This window comes from Podarcis bocagei, assembly GCF_964188305.1.
Source record: "Podarcis bocagei genome assembly, chromosome: 2".
In the NCBI taxonomy this organism is placed as follows: Eukaryota; Metazoa; Chordata; class Lepidosauria; order Squamata; family Lacertidae; genus Podarcis; species Podarcis bocagei.
The window spans coordinates 37,649,815-37,670,435 of record NC_138126.1 but is presented as its reverse complement, the minus strand read 5'-3'; the positions used below and the strand labels follow the sequence as shown (position 1 = coordinate 37,670,435).

General features: G+C 43.7%; 1 protein-coding gene across 7 annotated transcripts in view; it reads right to left on the bottom strand.

Annotated features, from left to right (window-relative positions):
* Window positions 1–20,621, bottom strand: part of LOC308581529 (contactin-6-like) — a 210,434-nt gene that overhangs the window by 162,394 nt on the left and 27,419 nt on the right. The gene's annotated exons all lie outside the window — the stretch shown is intronic.

Genomic DNA, 20,621 nt, shown 5'->3' with positions numbered 1-20,621 from the left:
TTGATGAAATCTAGTTGAAAAGGGGACCATTTAGGTGTTCCATCTAGGAGGTCCCATGTCAGTGGCTTTGCCCAAATATTAAATGTCATAACTAGAGGTGACTCCTCTCCCGGAAAGCCTGAAAAAGCAATGGAACTTCCACAGTCCAACTTTCTGCTTCATGGACACCTTGGCTTGCCTTGTGCGGAAATGCTGGCCTCTGTTATGTATGCCCAAGTTTTAAAAGCTGCAAAAAATTGTAACTTTCAAACTCTTCTAGTAATTAATTTCCACTTGGGCTAGGTATGTTGCAATACATTGACTTTTGACAGCGCAATGATGAACAACAAAATTCTGTATGCATCTTTACTCTGAAGTAATTCCCATTTCATTTCAAGAGGTAATCAAGTTTAGGATTGCAGACTATGTGGACATCTTTAACTATACAGATGTGTAAGCAATGGAGGTTTTGTGGTAGTGGAAAGCACTTCCACTCACATTCAGGGAGCCCGGTTTTGGTGAACCCCACCTACTGCAGCTTGCTATTTCTTCTGAAAGCTTTTCCTGAGGGTTGGGACAATATGAAGTAAGGAGTGAACTGCTGAACTAGATGGGGGCAGAGGAACTGGCAGAATCAAATGTCCCTGTCTAGTGTGTGTTGAGGTACTTTTCATCATTGCAAAGGGAATGGTTGAATGCCCCTATCAGATAAAAGTGCTCTTCTTAAGTAAGCAACATGTTTCCCAAGGGTTTATATAACAAGTTGCTCTAATTTCCTTTGACATTTCAGCCACTGTATGATTAAGTAAAGTAAAGGTGTCAACTTGGCCTTTACTCCCAAAGGGCAAACTAATAATTTACTGTTGGGAGTAAATTTGTACAAGGCTGCTATGAGGAAGCTTTGATCACACAGACCTATCAAACGATAAACCTATTTTGGATTGACTCTTGGTGCACATGGAAAATCCTCATTAAGGAGGATGGATCCATTAATCTTCTCTTGATTCAAATTCATTTGGCCACAAAGCAAGATAAAGGCTGCAATCCTATATCATACTTGGGAGTAGATCCCATTGAAGACAATGGGATCACTTCTGTGCAACTTTACATATGATTGTGTTCTAAGACTGGCAAAAGAGCTATTGGGTGGTCAGATTTTGGGGAGTGACTACGATGAAGAACCCAAAACCAAAAGTGATTGTTTAGTTCAATGCAATACAAGAAGAAAATAAATGCAGTACTGTGCAAGAAAGTAAGTGTAAAGCGGTATTCAGTTGAATGCATTCCATCAGTGCAAGGATTTCTGCTTCCACAGCAGGACTTGCCCCTCTCCTGCCCCCATGCATGTCCTGTGCCACCCCCAAAACTGTTGGGGAATCCCCTAGAAGAGATTTAGGGAGCTTGCAGGGGAGGAGAAGGGAAGATTGTTCCATCACATAAACAGAAATGCTTGCAAATTTACAATTTACTTAAGGGAACACTGTAAACAACTAAAAACTTGGGCAGGATTTGAGTAACACTTGTAATGTACTAAAAACTAAGGTAAAAATGTATTATTTTAAGAAAAATTGAGAAATTATATGATGAAGTTGAAAAAGTTTGAAAATGGAAACCATGGAAGGGTGGAGGGAAGTCTAAGGATTCAGGGAATACTAAATGTTGATGATTATGACTAATGTTTGAATTCAAATGTGTAGTGTAAAACTGAGTAAAAAATAAAGAAAGAAAAGAAAAAGAAATGTTTGCACTGAGGGAACGTTCATATAGCGCTGCATTAGATACAACCCATAGTGAGCATTCAAGGAAATGACCTGATTCTATCTTACTGAGGTCATTCAAAGTTACTGCAGGGTGTGGGATGACTGGGTGAAGTGAAAGAAAGACTGAAACATGCACAGCACGTGCAGAAGAAGAAGGTGGTAGAATCCTAAGGTATTAAAGTGAGTACTAATCACTTTGGCCTGCAAGTGAGGAATGCCATGGTTAATATTCTTGCACAATAAAATAAAGATCCCTGTTAATAAAAGCTAGGATAATGGAAAAAGGTCTGTCCCAATTTGTTCCTTGCTATATCAGTTTCATATGAGTAACTTTTAATGCTGGGCAACCATCAAAATATGAGTGTATACCTCATGCTAAAGTGCTGTACAGTGGTACCTCAGGTTACATACGCTTCAAGTTATATAAGCTTCAGGTTGCAGACTCCACTAACCCAGAAATATTACCTCAGGTTAAGAACTTTGCTTCAGGTTGAGAACAGAAATCACGCAGTGGTGGTGCGGCAACAGCAGGAGGCCCCATTAGCTAAAGTGGTGCTTCAGGTTAAGAACAGTTTCAGGTTAAGTACGGACCTCCAGAATGGATTAAGTACTTAACCTGAGGTACCACTGTATCAGCTAGGTAGGATATAAAAAAACCTAGTGTCTTGGGGGTCTCCAGCATCATTCTCACCCATCCCATATTCCTCATAGCACCTTCACCCCAGTCATGGTTTGCAGAGAAACAGGGTTCCAGAAATGTTCTCACATTTGGCATATGACACCAATCAGGAACTAAAACTGAACAACCACCAAGTATCCATTCTACATCCTTATATTCAACCAATATCCAGTGAGCATCCACCACATATTCACAGAGGGTGTTGTTTTTTAAATCAATTTTTATTTGATTTTACATATCTATGTCATCTTTACATCGTTCACATAACAAAAAACAAAAATAATGCTATCCTCATAATACCCCCCAACGACTTCCCTCAACTTCCTCTTCTGGTTTATTTTACAGAAAAATTTCTTCTGCTTGTTTTTTTATTTGTTTTTTTATTCTTAATTTGGAGTCTAGTATAATGATTATTGTTTTCTTGTTGTTTTGAGATCATTGTTGTATTTTCTATATTTATTTTGATAGTTGTGTTTAATCAAAACCTGCTAAAGAGTCCATTTCACTACATTGTTTCTGCAGGTATAACATAAATATTCCCAATCTTAAAGTCTCTGTTGTCCTTATCTCATAGTCTTCCAGCTAGTTTTGCCATTTCAGCGTATTCCATCAATTTTTCTTGCCTTTCTTTTTTTGTTGGTATTTCTTTGCTTTTCCATCTTTGGGCTAGCAGCTTTTTTACTAGGCATTTCAGGTCAAGAGTTGCCAAAAGAGAAGAAAAAACATTTTATGTATGCCACAACAGCAGCTAGGATGCTGCTAGCCCAAAGACAGAGGGTGGTTTTGATCAGATTTTATTTTTTTTGAATTTTTAAAAATTTCCCCTGTAGTTTGTACCAGCACAATCAGTTTTTAAGGTGAACACATTGACTTGGGAGGCTTTTATCTTCCATTCTGTATCATTGATCTAATACTCTGTGTATGTAAAACTAAGCCATTGTGCTGGGAACATCAAAATCCATAATGCAAAAATGTGCTGATACTATCGAACTGTCTATTTAAATTACAACTAAGCATGCGCCTTTTGTGATAAAGACAATGCATGGTTCTGCCACTGTGCAGCTGAATGTTTAAGCCACATGTTTTTAGTGTACTTGGTGTTGCTTTTAATTCATCCATTCTGACAAAGAAAAGGGCAGCACAGTCCTATTTTATGTCTACACGGAAATAGAGATGGGAGAGAAATGTGGCTCAGTTCACATTTTTTATGCAAACCTATGTAATCTGCACTTCCCAAAACAATGTGTGAGCTGGAAAGCAGCTTATCCTCTGCCATTCAAACATGTATGAATTTTGCAAAGCAGTTCTCCAACAAAAACAAAAAAGTACAGTATTGTATATACTCAAGGAAAGTTTGCATAAAGGACTAGTGCTAGGGAAAATAACATCTAGGATGAATTATGCTGCAATGCCTTGCTTGTAAAAAATACTTTAGACACAATTCCAGGCAAAAATGTACATATTATGAGAAATGTGTACCAAAATGTTGGTGAATTTGTGAGGCAGATGTTGAAATATGGTGAGTGAAGAAAGAGGAACAGAGAGGAACCACAATTTGTCTATCCTTGCTCAGAGTCCGGTATAAAATTATGCCCAGGTATAAAATTGCAGCTTGTGACAAGAAAGAATAAAGATAGATGTTTTCTTAGGTATTATTGTAACTTTATTTATTAAATGCCAGCAGACCCAGAAACCTTTCTGACAAACATAAATACTTGTTAGTATTACAGCTGCTAATACTGTCTTTCATATGATAATTTACTGTCAAACTACACCAAGAATATTTTTTTTAACAAAAGACTGTAATATTTATTGTATGAGAGTGCCTGGTTTAAACTAGAGTGTCTTGCCTGTTTTTTAATTCTGGTGAAGTATAAAGATAAAGCGTGTTCTCCCTAACAGAGAGCACGTGTTGCGGTTGGGGAACAGGCCGCCCAGCCATGACTAGGCAAATTAATCTGCAACCCTGGCCTTTAGGGTTAATCGGGTTGCTGGGGAAATATGATTGTTACCAATTTGGAGGAGGAGTCAGAAGTTATAAATAGAAGGGCCAGACGTAGGTACGTCCTCTTGGCCGTTTTGCATCGGATCACATGGAGCACTTGGACAATCTTCTCATTGTCTGGTTACATTTCTTTATTTTTTATTTCCCCTTTCTTTTTAATCCTCTCTAGTCCCTTAAATAATTTAATTCCCCCCTTTATTTCCCCTTTCTTTTTAATCCTCTCTAGTCCCTTAAATAATTTAATTCCCCCCTTTTCCTGTTCGATTTCCCACCCCACCCCTTACCCTGCCCTGTGGGAAGATTCTCCCTGTATCTGTGGCTTGCCTTTCCAAATAGTGAGAGAGCCCCCCGTTAGGGGCTTTCTTTCGCAAAAAGGTTTCCCCCATTTCTCTCGTTGAAATTGTGGGGCTAGTCAGGGCTGTTCCCAGCTTAGCTGGTATCACTTTCGTTTATAGTATCCCTGAAGGTTGGCTTTATGGCTCTCTGTGCCTCCAAGGACTATGAGCACTCTGTATATGCTCTTGAACTATGCTGTTTCTGAACAAGTTTATTTTCCTTAAGCGGCCCATTTGTGATAAAAGAACTTTGGGTTTCTTGAAGGGGTGCTTCCCTCTAAAAGGGAAGCAGGGGTACCTGGACAAGCTGGGGGGCTACCTCAACTCTGCTATTTCACTGGAAACATTTATGCCTGGCCTAGCAGGTGATCCTAGGGCTTTGCCCTAGAATTCGATGGCCTGGAAGTGTTTCCGGCCTGAATAGTGTCCCCATGTGGTCCATGAAGCATTGGTTTCACTGGGTCAGCGGATAGTGCCGGTAATGCCTAGGTTGCAGGATTGGTCCCTGTATGGGACAGCTGCATGCTCCCCCATTGCTCTACCTGGACACTTAGGTCCTTTTGGTGGTTACCTCACTGCAAGGGATGTAACGGGCGCCACGTTTGCAATATGCAACTGGGAGAAAGCACCTTTGCGTGCCCGCATTGCAGTTTGCATTGCAGAGCACGGGCTGCAATTGCATTGCATTGCTAGGAGATTTGCAGTTGCATTGCACCGAGCGTGTGTGCATTGCATGGAGGGTGTGTGTGCATTGCACGGAGTGTGTAGTTGCATTGCATGGAGTGTGTTGTTGCATTGCACAGAGTGTGTTTTTTGCATTGCACGGAGTATGTAGTTGCATTGAACGGAGGGTGTGTGCAGTGCACGGAGTGTGTAGTTACATTGCATGGAGTGTAGTTGCATTGCATGAAGGGTGTGTGCATTGCAGGGAGTGTGTTTTGCATTGCACGGAGTGTGTAGTTGCATTGCACGGAGGGTTTGTGTGTGCATTGCACGGAGTGTGTAGTTGCACTGCACAGAGCGTGTTTTTTGCATTGCACGGAGTGTGTAGTTGCATTGCATGGAGAGTGTGTGCACTGCACGGAGTGTGTTTTTTGCATTGCACAGAGTGTGTGTCTGAAAAGGAAGCTGGCTCGGCGGCAGCTTGGTTGGGACTTCTTTAGGGGTTCTGGCCAGCGTCGGCCATGTAAATTTACATATCATGATGGCAGCACAAGATGCCCCCTGCCCAAGCGGGGGCTGGAAGCTGGCAAGCAATAGCTCAATACCTTTTGCCCATATTCCCATTTTATTTAGGGATCCAGTTGGATATCGTTGCTAAAACATACCACTTGCCTATGGAGAAGCTGTCTGCCTTGAAGGAAGTTATTTTGTAATACTTCCTCTGTAGCAAGTGATGCTTCACCAGATCCGATCTTGCTGGGTCACTTAACTAATCTTCCCACTAGGCCAGGCTGCCTAGATTTCACCTCTCCCATATCCAAGAATCTCCTGAGGAGTCTGCTGATTTTCCAGAGAGGAGGAGGCGTGTTCTGGTCTCTACTTATTCTGCTCCAGCACCAAATCAGTCAGTCAGTCAGTGTCAGAGAGAGAGAGAGACTGAGTGTTAGAGATCATGTGTAGAGATAAGGTTGCTGCTAAGGGCAGCTGCAGACACTCAGTGCAGTGCAGCATTTATTTATGCTTAGACCTATTAAGCTCTGTATATAGTTTGTATAGTTGTAGATAGAATAAAGAAGATATTCTACAGAGCTGCTCTCCGAGTTGTTTATATGTTCTGCTGTACTCTGCTGTGCGACGACTGTCTTGTTGGAGTGAATCCGGTGCTCACAACTCTAAGCTGTGAGTCCATAGCACTTTGACCTGTTCCTGTGCAGAAGGTGGTCTCTGGAAGTGCTACCCAGCTCGCCTAGCCCAGTTGGGGCTGAAGTGGATGAGTCCAGTTGGTGGCACTGGCTCAAGGGCGATGCTGACAGAGGTCCCCTTACCTTTGTGTATGCCTACCAAGCATGGTGAAGGCAGATAGCAGGCGATGGTAGCAATTCCTGAATGTATGCAATAGTAGTTCGCCATGGCAGGATACCTTGAACCCGCACAGGGATTTTCAGGTTCATGCTGGTGCTGCTGGATCTTTGCCCTTTGGTTTTTATTTCAAGGGCTGCTGGTGTGCAAAGCTATGGCCTCAAGCCAGGTGTGGTGAGGCAATCATGTGACATAACTTTTCTTGAGTTTTCCCCATTGTAGTAGCAGTTCACATGTGGCCCGAGGAGTTCAGTGACCATCGGATCTGCTTTTGGTCTGATAACCAGGTAGTGGTGAGGTCTTGGCAACACAGTCCTCACACTCTAGCACAGTCTCCGCCCCTCCGCTCATGCTTTCAAGCTGCGCCACTTAAGGTTTAATATTGTGCTTTCTACGCTCCAAATTACACTGAAACACTATCCGATTTTCAGATGAAGCGCTTCAGATCCTGGGCTCCAGACTCAGCTATTGCCAGACTTTTCCAGACCACCTGTGGCATTTTGACAACAATTAGTAATTACAGAGAGCGGCAGTTTCCATTTCCCCTTTTGCTTTTACCTCTTATGGGAAGGCCTGGATGGATTTCTTAGCCTTAAGCTGGCAGTTCTCGGCCATTCAGAAGAATTGGCCCCCATCCTCTGAGCAGATCCTGCAGTATTTGGTCCACCTGCTGCAGATTGGGCATGCGGTTATAACTATCCGAATTCAGTCCGCTGCAATGTCTGTTACATTGAAGCTTTATTTTTCAGAGACCCTTGTATAAAGTTTGCAGTGCGCAGGGCCTTGGAAGGTTGGAACCTCCAACCTCATAGGACAGTGGGCGGGAAGTCGGTCAATTTTACCTATGCAGTATCTGCAACAAGTTAAAACTTGTCTGCTGGTTAAAGATCAAGGTGAGACTCCTTTCAGCAGTCCATTGCATTTTCGCACTGAGGGTTGGGAAAATGGTTGTTGGAGCCAGCACGGGGCTGAGAGTCTGGAGGCTTATTGCTTCTGGACTTTTCCTTATCCTTTGGAGCTTGTCATTAGAGTTGGTAACTCTAAAACAGACTTAGTGGACAGGAGTGCCACAATCAGGCTTCCCGCCACAGGTGAGGAGGGCCCTTGCCCGGATAACAGAATATTTGGCTTTTTATTCCCTGGGGGCTTGCCCGCTCCTAGTGCATTAAAATGGGTTCCCGTTAGCCAGGCATCAATGTGCTTACGCCGTGCACCAGTTATTACAGCCTGCGGCTTGCTTACCGCTGAACACTCCTCATTCCTTACGATTAGGTGCTGCTGCAAAGGCTGCACACTGGGGGCCTGTCAGTAGACAGGATTGTGAATACGGGTCATTGGAAGTCTGACGCTGACAAGGGTTATATCAGGAAGTGTCACAATGATGTCTGTGCTGATGCTTGTCTGTTATTTCCTTTTTTCATAGGAGCAGCTGTGCACATTTGGGCCACAGCATTGTACACTAGGCTGGCAAGCATGTTGACGAGTTTGGACTGGGGCGCCATCTCAGTCTTCCTGCCCATGTGAACATATACAGGATGTCTAGATGGGGAATGCTTTGGGAGGAGATCCTTCCTTTGGTGCGGTCGAGTGTGACCTGTGCAGGTCCTCCCGCAGTGCTGGTGGTACAGCTGGGCGAGAATGTTTGCGGTCTTCCTCCAGCATAAGTTTGCATTCCTGCATGCAAGAGGGCTTGGATTGAGTTGATGGCAGCTCTCCCTGGACTCAAAATAATTTAAGGCATTGGTTCAAGGTGGTCTGGAGGGGGGGTTGGAGCACCTGTCCCCTCCAATGCGCAAAGATGTTCCATTAAGGGAATCCAAGGATTCGCCATGCTTTTGTCGACCCCTTTTGAGGGGTAGGGCCATGCAAGAGTCCCTGGGAGCATTTGGGGTGAGCTTGAGTCTGATCCTGGTTCATTGCTCCCCCATGCTGTTTACTGGAACTGACGATATGGTGGGGCCCAGTCGTCAGTGCTGCCCTGCTGAGGTCAGGTGCAGCTAGTCGGGACCCAATGCCTAGACAAACTACCACCGAGCAGGCCAGAAAGCATGTTAATAAGGCGGTGGATAATAGAATAAAATAAAGAAAATAAATAAAGTTAATAAAATAACAAATAAAATAAAATAGGTCCTTGCTTTAGGTGGTTCTGTAATATTGCACCCTCCTAATTTTCTTCAAGGCTGTTGCCCTCTTTAGGGCAGATGGGGTGCATCTTTCCCCTATGGGGAACAACACCTGGTGGGATGCGATTGCCTTGGGATTCATTGCTCCCCCACAATGTTTGCTGGTACTGACGATATGGTGGGGCCCAGTCGTCAGTGCTGCCCTGCTGAGGTCAGGTGCAGCTAGTCGGGAACCAATGCCTAGACAAACGTACCACCAAGAAGGCTGGAAAGCATGTTAATAAGGCAGTGGAAATAAAATACAGGTCGTTGGAAATCGAATGCATTCAAAGGTTATGTTCGTTAACATTATTGGTGTCTTACAATTTTTGCTTGTTTTATCTTAGGTTTAGCAGCTGTCCGCATCTGGATGGTGGGGCACAGCATCATGCATTGGGCTGGCATCAGTGCACGGCAGTCCGGATTGGGACCGGGTCTCGGCCTTCCTCCATGTGCAGTTGCCTTGGCTGTCCAGACGGGGAATGCGCCGGCCAGAATTCCTGCCGCTGATTCGGAGGCAGGTGCTGCTGGAAGGGCCGCCCACTGCTGTTGGGGTGCAGCTGGGTGAGAATGACCTGTGTGGCCATGGACTGTTTTTCGCTACGTGCTGCGATTTTGGGTGACCTGGAGACGCTGCGGGCAATGGTGCCAACAGCAAAAAATTTTCTGGTCAAAGCTTTTGCAACGACGCATTTGGAGGGGCAGTCGTTGCCCAGCTGCCACTGAAAGGGCCAGAAAACTCATCAATTCTGCTGTTTCAAAAAAAAGATTTTTGAGCTGGGTGGAGATGTGATTTCCCACCCCGAGATTCTTTTTGAGAGGCCATCCTTTTTCCGAGCTGATGGCGTGCACCTTTCTGCTTCAGGGAATGAGGCTTGGATAGGTGCGGTGGTGGCCAAGCTGAGGTCTTGGTTTAATACAGCTGGGAGAGAACGACCTGGTGGCTATGGGCCGTTCTTCACTGCGTGCTGCAATTTGGATGGACTTGGGGACATTGCGGGCAATGGTGCCTACAGCAATGATATTTTGGTCTCAGCTTTTGCAACGATGCGTCTGGAGGGGCAGTCGTTGCCCAGTCGCCACAGAAAGGGCCAGAAAGCGCATCAATTCTGCTGTGACACACCGGATTGCTGAGCTGGGTGGAGATGTGATTTCTCACCCTGCGATTCTTTTTAAGATGCCATCCTTTTTCCGAGATGATGGCGTGCACCTTTCTGCTTCAGGGAATGAGGCTTGGTTAGGTGCGGTGGCTGCCAAGCTGAGGTCTTGGTTGGGGCTGTGAGTGGTTTGGCGGTGAGCTGGAGGCTCCATGGCGGTTAGGCATTGGCTAATTGGTGCTTGGAGGGGTAAGTGCCTACCCCTCCAAATGATGCGGAAAGGGAATTCCGTTAAAGGAATCCAGGGGCTTGCCATTCTTTCGTCCTGTCCGTGGAGCCGGGCTTGGGCCGTGCAAGCCCCACCGGAACATGAGGGTGAGAAGTGTTGGATTGATTCCCAGCCTCATTTCTCACCCAATACTTGTTTCCCACGCTGGCTTCCGGTGGAGTCCGGAAGTGCCAGCTCTGTCCTGTGGGGGCAAGGACAGATAGTCACCAATGCCTAAGCAACCACTCACATTTTTTGTATTTGAATAAAGTTGTGGCCAAAATTATGCCAAAAACCTTAAACAAAATTGATGTGTGAAGTGTGTAATTATTTGGGGGGTGGCACTGTGGAACTCAACACGCAAAGCGTGTTCTCCCTAACAGAGAGCACGTGTTGCGGTTGGGGAACAGGCCGCCCAGCCATGACTAGGCAAATTAATCTGCAACCCTGGCCTTTAGGGTTAATCGGGTTGCTGGGGAAATATGATTGTTACCAATTTGGAGGAGGAGTCAGAAGTTATAAATAGAAGGGCCAGACGTAGGTACGTCCTCTTGGCCGTTTTGCATCGGATCACCCGCCCTCCCTCCCTTTAATAGGGGGGTTTTTTATTTAAGCTGATCGCTTGACCTTGCTATGCCTGTCATGGTGTCGTTCGCCTTGGTGCGGGGGCACGGTAGGAATTTTGCCATCTGGCTGATTGGCTGGTGCCATTTGGTTTTTGCCTACTGCGTAGCAAATCGTCACAACTTGTAAGGTTGGCGGTTAGGCATTGGCTAATTGGTGCTTGGAGGGGTAAGTGCCTACCCCTCCAAATGATGCGGAAAGGGAATTCCGTTAAAGGAATCCAGGGGCTTGCCATTCTTTCGTCCTGTCCGTGGAGCCGGGCTTGGGCCGTGCAAGCCCCACCGGAACATGAGGGTGAGAAGTGTTGGATTGATTCCCAGCCTCATTTCTCACCCAATACTTGTTTCCCACGCTGGCTTCCGGTGGAGTCCGGAAGTGCCAGCTCTGTCCTGTGGGGGCAAGGACAGATAGTCACCAATGCCTAAGCAACCACTCACATTTTTTGTATTTGAATAAAGTTGTGGCCAAAATTATGCCAAAAACCTTAAACAAAATTGATGTGTGAAGTGTGTAATTATTTGGGGGGTGGCACTGTGGAACTCAACACGCAAATGGTGCTGTCAGATCCTTTGTTTTCTGGATATAACTATTGCTTAAATTAATTATTATTCTCTAGCCATCTTAAGCAAATGGACAGGGAGACAACAAAATGAGTTAATGGGAGTAGAAGTGCCTATCTTGTGTAGAACAGTTTAGATATTTACTTCTTAATGGAATAAAATGTATACAAACATATTTCTTTAAAAGCAGCTATTAAAGGTGTTGTTGTTTTTTTCCTGTTAAAGATGCTCCCCCCATTATCTTTTCAAATCAAACTCATCCCCATATCAAATTTTCCTGTTAATGTGGCATTCCCACTGTGAAATTTCCTTTTCTTCCTCTGATTGGATGGCACTACCATGAGAGGGTACAATCTGCCTAATATTGCTGGGGCGAAACATTTTCCGAAACTGGCATTCATCCAAGGGAAATTTGGTGTAGCAGATATGCTATGGTTTGGATGGATGGGCAGATACCTCCTCTACTTTGAGCATTCAGTAAATCCTCAGCTTTAAAAAGACCACAAGTCTGCATGTATTTCCCCCACTATGTGTGTGTGTGTGTGTGTGTGAGAGAGAGAGAGAGAGAGAGAGAGAGAGAGAGAGAGAGAGAGAGAGAGAGAGAGAGAAATTAAGGAGCCATTCTTCTTGGGGGGGGGGTGCGGAAGGACTCTTGTCAGGCTGCAGTTGTGTGCATAGTGCAACAGTGTTAGCAATTTCACTCCTCCGATGCTGCAGATGAGATTGTTGTAAATCACATGCCTGTCTGGGAGCCTGTCTGGGACGGGTCTGGGAAAAGAAGACAGTCTTATCTCTTCAGCTGCAGGTACTATTACACTGTACTTTCGCTTTTCTTTCTTTCTGTTTGTTCTCTCGGAGCTGGAGAGAACGGACGACATTATGCTTCCGTCTGCACATAGTGAGTAAATAAATACAGTGGACACTTGGGTTGCGAATGTGATTCGTGAGGGATGCATGTTCGCAACCCGCAGCGTCCACAACCCGCAGTGGCGCGTCTGCGCGCACACAGGTTGTGATTTGGCACTTCTGTGCATGTGCAAAGCGTGATTTAGCGCTTCTGCGCATGCGCGACTGCCAAAACCCGGAAGTAACCCGTTCCAGTACTTCCAGGTTTTGGCGGTCCGTAACCCAAAAAAATGCAACCTGAAGCGTCTGTAACCCAAGGTATGACTGTAGTAGATTAGCTCTAGAATGCCTCATTCTTCTTGCTGTGTTATGCCAGAAGATTAGTGTGCATATACCAGCTGGTATATGTCGCTAGGAAGCGCACTGGAAGAGAAGGGAGATGCTCAGAGTTAAGGGGGCTTGCAGGCAACCCGGGGCATTTTTCCAGTGTGTTGAGTTGCGAGTGGGGCTGTCCTTTTAGCCCCACCCCCTGCACCTGCTTGTTTCAACAACTATGTTGTGTAGGGTAGGGAAGACCCCAGTGCAGACCTCTTGCGCACATGTATGGGCTTCACATCAGTGGGGCACTGGCGGAACTGGGTGTCCCCCTTAGCCTGCACCTTAGGCTCTTCTTAGACACAGCTGTAGGCGTGGTGACTGAAAGAAGCAAATCTAGTAACATTGGCAACATGGACCCATTCCCAACTACCACACCATTGACCCAACTTATGCATGGGGTTAATGCCAGGACCGGCCCACTCATGAGGCAGGCAGCTGCCTTGGGTAGCAGATTCCCACAGGGTGGTGCCCCCATACGAGTTTCACCTGCCCCTGCCACCACCTCGCGAGAGCTTCATGAGAGCTCTGCAAGATCTTGTTAGAAGCTGATCAAGACACACGACCCTGGTAAGCAGGGGGCAGGGCAGAGGGGGCATATTCCTGTTTTGCCTCAGGTGGCAAAACAGGACAGGACACCCCTGGCTAATGCATAGGTTGGTTCCAAACTTCACTGCAAAGAAAATGATGCAATACTGGAGGGAAGGAAAAGCACTGCTTCAATGCATGAATATGGGGAAAATAAATGATTTAAGGAAGGGGTCAATGGGGGATGCAGTCAGTTCAGGGTTTATTTTGTCCTTCTTAAAGCCTGGCAGATATTACAAACCTGTTTTCCCCCACACCCATTGTCACCAAAAACCGCGTTTAGCCTCTGATCCCTGCCTTTCTCTCCTTCTCTCATGCTCATTCTTTGCTGTCTGACACTACAGTATCTAGCAAAGTCCCAGCCAGGGATACAGCAAACCTCTATATATGATCTCTCTATTCTCTGCTGAACACCTGATTTGCAGGCAGCTAATGTGAGCTTCCTCATGAATGCCAATTGTATTCAGCGAGTATTTTTCTTTTCAAACTTTTTTTTATCCCCCAGGCAGTCTCTGTGCAGTTTGACTACTTGAACTTTTTGTATGCCCATAACAGGGTGAATTGCAAATGCTTTTAGTGGTGTAGAGTAAGGCAGAGGGCAGCTTGACTGTGTCTGAGATTTACTAGCAGTTTTGCTGCTTTTCAAATTATTTCCTAGGCAGTCTTGGGAGAAAACACACTTGCTATTTATCTCAGCTTTCTTGATGCAGATAATTTCTGCTTTCTCCTTGTTGTAAATACTATGGCTTCACCTCTCATACGATCTTTTATGTAATGCCCTCAACACTGAACTGAATCCTGTTAGTCATGCTTAGAACAGACACGTTGAGATCTATAGAAATTTAGTTTAGTCATTAAGTTCCATTGATTTTAATGATCTGCTCTAAGCATGACTAAGTTTGGACCAACCCTATGAAAATAGTTCAGCACCAAAGCTTTGCACTTTTGTGTCAAGTGAGCCTTCCACATTCAGAAGACAATGAAACCCTCTATTACCACCTTATATATTTCTTAATTTGTCCGTTTTTATTTGAGGAATGTCTATGGTATTTATGGAAGCCAGTCAAGGAGTCCCATGCTTGTGGCAACCGTGGTCTTGCAATACATGCTAAACCAAAAAATCAGGATATGTTAACACTATTTTGTTAGTTGCTTCATCAAGGTATTTTGCACATCTACAGTCAGTTTAATCAAGGTCCTCCAAGGCTAGAAACTTGCAAGGACATTCTCACATGCAAACACCCTGATATAAAGACACAAATCTCAGAAAGTCTTTAACTTCCTTCAGTTAATTAAGCTCAACTGTGACATAACTAGTTGGTGATTTTTTTAAAGTGTAGATGACTGGTTACCAACAATGCCTCTTCTTCCTGTCTTATTTGATCAGTAGTTAGAATTATTTGCACTGTTTACCAGTACTTTTTTTTCTTAAAAAATGTTTAGGGCTACTGTCATTTTCCTACTCATATTGTCCCTCAATGAGGTCAAACTTAGATTCACAAAATGTTTAGGCGTATGTGTACCCTGCATCTCCCCAGAAAAAAGCACTGATGTTTACTGTACATATACAGTGGTACCTCAGGTTACGAACTTAATTCGTTCCGGAGGTCTGTTCTTAACCTGAAACTGTCCTTAACTAGAGGCGTGCTTTCGCTAATGGGGCCTCTTGCTGCTGCTGCGTCACCAGCACACAATTTCCATTCTCATCCTGGGGCAAAGTTCTCAGCTCAAGGTAACTCTTCCAGTGGAGTTTGTAACTGAGGCGTTTGTAACTTGAGGTACCACTGTACCTCAGTGTCATGTCAAATAGGTCACGACTGCATTTTCAGTACCAAGCCAGTATGCCTTAGTGAGGTCATCAGGGTCCAATCCTGAACCAGGTCCCAGGGCATCCAAGCTAGTAAGCAGTGAGAAGTCTTTTGATCTGCAAAAGACTCTTTTCACCATATAACACCTTGAGAGCTCACCAGCATACTCTGTCCTCACCCTGCTCTCTGACTTGCCTGCTGTGATCAAATTTAAGCAGTGAATTGTTCCATGCTAACTGGATGTTATATTTTTTTAACCTCCAACCTAACAGTGAAAGACAAGGAACACCAATCCCCAAACTGTTCAGAAGGACGAGGAAATTGGATCTTTTCCAAAACAAGCAACTGGATGTCTTGGGAGGGAGGCCTTGCATTTCCCCCCTGCTGTTGTCTCAGGGGTGTTTCCTGTTAAGCACCTAGTTGGTATAAAATACATGCTAAATTGTTAATATGAAGTAAGTTGTTTTATTCAGAATAATATATAAAGAGGCAATTTCTCTGCTGGGAAATCATTTACAGACAAACCATAAAACCTGTTTTAGTAATAAGTCATAATGAATATAGTTGTCATAAGCACAGAAAAACCCATATCCTCTGGGCATAAGTAATTCCTAGAAAAGGCACTATAAAAATACAGAGTTATCTCCTAAAGTACAAGTTCTCTGGAGCTGATTCATGGCTGGCGTTGCCATCTCTCTCTCTCTCTCTCTCTCTCTCTCTCTCTCTCTCTCTCTCTCTCTCTCCCTCTCCCTCTCCCTCTCCCTCTCCCTCTCCCTCTCTCTCCCCCTTGCAGTTTATATACAATATGCATGATCGTAATCATTCTGAACATGACGTCTCTTGGGCACAATAACAATTTGCTTCATGTACTTGGAATTCATTAATACAACCAGCATTAGATTGCCCCTCCCACCTGCATTTTAGGCAACGGGCATGATCAACGTGCCAACACATAGCTTTTCACAGTGCTTTCTCCAGGTGTAATCAGGAAAACATGAAGATGTATCAGCATTGACGTCTCACTGTGATTTTTTTTTAAAAGGCTAAACAATATCTGAGGTGTCTAGAGCAGAACAGGCCAGCTAATTAGTCATGGGTACACACCTAATTTTAATCCAGCCTTCAAAGCAGAGCATTTGAACATGGATTGGAATAATCTACAAATAATGCAAATTGCACATGGAGAGCAATATTTGGGACTCCTGGGAAATCTAGACCTTAGAGGGAACGAAGCGGATACATACATTTGTTGGAAGTTCACACACACACACACACACACACACACACACACACACACATTCTTCAATCCAAGAAACCACACACAACTTAACACACTCTACTTTTTCACAAGTTGAATCTATGCATTTTACTCTCCCTGTGTATAGGAACACAGAAAGCTGCTTTATACTGAATCAGACCCTTGGTCCATCTAAGTCACCCCATTGGACCATCTATACTGACTGGCAATGGCTCGCCAGAGTTTCAGATAGGTTGTCCCAACCCTACGCGGAGATGCCACGGTTTGAACCAGCAGCATAACGTGGGTCCCTGGCCAGCATCTCATCCAGGGAATCTTTCCTTGCAAACTAGGCCCAACCTGGGAGCAGAGATAAGGCAGAGAAACATGAAGCCAGGAGACCACCGCATTGCCTTGCCCTCCTGTCCTTACAGTGAGGCACTCTGGGCAACACACATGGCTCAGGCAGTGCTTTCTCGCCTTCCTCTTCCTCCCTGTTCATCCTCGGTGGGCAGCGGCAGCAGACTCCCCCCCCCCTTCTTGACATGCAAGTGTCCCTTTGCCAGCCATGAGGAGAAGGAGGCACTGCCGCCACCTCAGCAACAAATGCCCAGTCGGACATGGCTTGCCTCCCCATGGCTCCTGCTGCAGTGAGGGAACCTGTTATGTGGGCCCTCAGAAGTTTGCACCAAAACTTGACTAAAGATGGCAGACTACCAAAGACTTTCTTCGAACTTACAGACAATATGGACTTGATTGACATTTGGAGGACAAAGAACCCTCTAGGTAAAGAGGGAACATTCTTTTCTGAGGCCCACCTATCCTGGACAAGAATCGACCAAATTTGGATGTCTAGAGGACTGGCACCTAAGACTAAAAAAATAGAGATCTGCCCCAAAACTTGCTCCGACCACAACGCTCTGAAAATAGACTTGAGACTTACACCAGCTGGATCCTTCAGATGGAGAATGAATGACTTTTTGTTTAGAGATCAGGAGATTGTTAAGAAGGCCCAAAAAACGTTGAAAGACTACTTTGAAATAAATTTGAATACTTCGGTGGAAAAGAAAATAATCTGGGACGCGAGTAAAGCTGTTATGAGAGGGTTCCTGATACAACAGAACACCACCAAGAAAAAACTCTGGAATGGTAAAAAGGACAAGATTTTGGAGAAGATAAGAGACGGAGAGAAAAAGTTGAGATTAAATCCAAAATCAAAAGAAGTTTTAAGAGAAATAAAATTCCATCAAGCACAATACGCGAAATTGATAAATCAAGAAGTTGAATGGAAAATTAAACAGATGAAACAAAGATCATTCGAATCGGCAAATAAATGTGGGAAGCTGCTGGCATGGCAGCTGAAAAAGAGACAAAAATTGAACTTTGTTACCAATCTGGAGGTTGAAGGAGAATGTATTCAGAAACCAGAAGAAATTAGAAAGTGTTTCCAGAGATACTTTAAAAAATTGTTTACTCAAGGACCCCAAGTAGAGACAGAGATAAACAAATTTTTAAAAAGCCATGGCCTGCAAAAACTAACACAAGATAAACAAACAGCCCTGAATTACAAAATAACACAACAGGAAATTGAAAGTGCCATTCAGAATATGCAATTAGGCAAATCCCCAGGCCCAGATGGACTTACCTCCAAATATTATAAGACACTGAAGGAATATTTGACCCAGCCACTAATGGAGGTATGTAACCAAATTATGGAAGGGAAGGGGGCACCAGAATCGTGGAAAGAGGCATTCATCACTTTGATACCAAAATTGGAATCTGAAAAGACTCAACTTAAGAACTACCGTCCCATCTCACTCCTAAACGTGGATTATAAAATTTTTGCTGATATTTTGGCAAATAGACTGAAAAAAGTTTTAAACGAAGTAATTCATAAGGACCAAGCAGGCTTTCTCCCGGGTAGGCATTTGTCTGACAACACCAGGAATATTATTGATGTTTTGGAGTTACTACAGACAAATTTGAGCACGAAAGCAGTTTTGATTTTCATAGACGCTGAGAAGGCCTTTGACAATATATCCTGGAAATTTATGAAGAAAAACCTGGAAGGGATGGGAGTGGGAAGGGCGTTCCAAAATGGTATTGAAGCAATCTACTCAGAACAAAAAGCTAAATTGATAGTAAACAATGTGGTGACAGAGGAGTTCAAAATTGAAAAAGGGACACGACAGGGGTGCCCCTTATCACCCTTGTTATTTATTTCTGTCCTGGAGGTGTTGCTGAACTTGATTAGGAAGGACCAGCAGGTGGAAGGAATACAGGTCGGAGGAAAACAATATAAACTGAAGGCTTTCGCAGATGATTTGGTTTTGACACTACAGGAGCCAGAACCTAGTACAAAGAGAGCTTTAGAACTAATTTCGGAGTTTGGTCGGGTGGCGGGATTCAAGTTGAACAAACAAAAAACTAAGGTCTTGGCAAAAAACTTGACACCTTCAGAAATAGATGGGTTTCAGAAGGAAACAGAATTAAATGTGGTTACAAAAGTGAAATACCTGGGGGTTAATTTGACTGGGAAAAATTTGAATTTGTTCAAAGATAATTATGAAAAATGTTGGTCTGAAATTAAAAAGGACTTAGAAACTTGGTCAAGATTGAAACTTTCCTTGTTGGGAAGAATTGCAGCAGTTAAGATGAATGTATTGCCAAGAATGTTGTTTTTGTTTCAAACCCTCCAGATCGTGGACAGAGTGGAGTGTTTTGGAAAGTGGCAGAGGGATATTATGAAGTTTGTCTGGCAGGGCAAAAAGCCCCGAATAAAATTTAAAATACTAACAGACGCAAAGGAAAGAGGGGGATTTGCCCTGCCGGACTTAAGGTTGTATTATGAAGCTGCATCCTTCTGCTGGATGAAGGATTGGTTTTTGTTAGAAAACACTGATGTCCTAGATCTGGAAGGGTTCAACAATGCTTTTGGGTGGCATGCATATCTGTGGTACGACAAGGTAAAGTTTCACAAATTGTTCAAAAACCATATTGTCAGGAAAGCTTTATTCATTGTCTGGACTAAATATAAGGACTTACTTGAAAATAAGACCCCGAGGTGGTTATCACCGATGGAGGCTAAGACCAGAAAACTAATTAACATGGAGAGTGGCTGGGTAAAATACTGTGAGATAATAGAAAGAGTTGGCGATACTTGGAGGTTGCAGAGTTTTGAAAAATTGAAAGGAAAGGTGCGAGACTGGTTTCACTATGCCCAAATTCTAGAGACTTTTAAAAAGGATAAAAAAATTGGTTTCCAGGTGGAAAAATCAAAATTAGAGTCAGAACTACTTGAACCTAAGACGAAAGTGCTTTCAAGAATGTATAACTTGCTGCTTAAATGGAACACTCAAGATGAGACAGTTAAATCAGCCATGATAAAATGGGCACAAGACATTGGGTACAACATTATGTTTGAAGACTGGGAAAGGTTATGGACCACCGGTATGAAATTTACGGCATGTACTGCCTTAAAAGAAAACATTATGAAAATGATGTACAGGTGGTACATGACCCCAGTCAAACTTGCAAAGATATACCATCTGTCTGATAATAAATGTTGGAAATGTAAGGAGGCTGAAGGAACATTCTTCCACCTCTGGTGGACATGCCCGAGGGTGAAGGCCTTTTGGGAAATGATTTATAACGAGTTGAAAAAGGTATTTAAGTATACCTTCCATAAGAAACCAGAGGCCTTCCTCCTGGGCATTGTAGGCCAGAGAGTGTCAAAGAAGGATAGAACTTTCTTTTTATATGCAACTACAGCAGCAAGAATCCTCATAGCTAAATATTGGAAGGCACAGGAGCTACCCACGCTGGAAGAGTGGCATACGCAACTGATGGACTACATGGAACTAGCCGAAATGACTGGCAGAATCCGAGACCTGGGAGAAGAGGCAGTGGAAGAGGATTGGGAAAAAATTAAGGACTATCTACAAAAACATTATAAGTTATATGAATGTTGAGAATTTGCTAAGCTTTGGGAAAAACATGCTTCAGTATTGAGATCTGAAAATGATGGAAATTAAGTTATGACTGTGAAAAGTTTAAATTTTAGAGTATATAATTAGATGAAAGTACAAAAACACATGAAACAAGGTATCAATTTGCTGTTTATTTTTTTATTGCAAAGAAAACAGGGGATGGAAGATGTGGGGAAGTCCAGTTGATTATGAAAAAAGGTTTGGAAAAGTGAATTTTCTTGTATTTAATTTTTTCTTTCTTTCTGTAAAATCGCTTTTGTTGTATCATTGACGATGCATTTTGACCT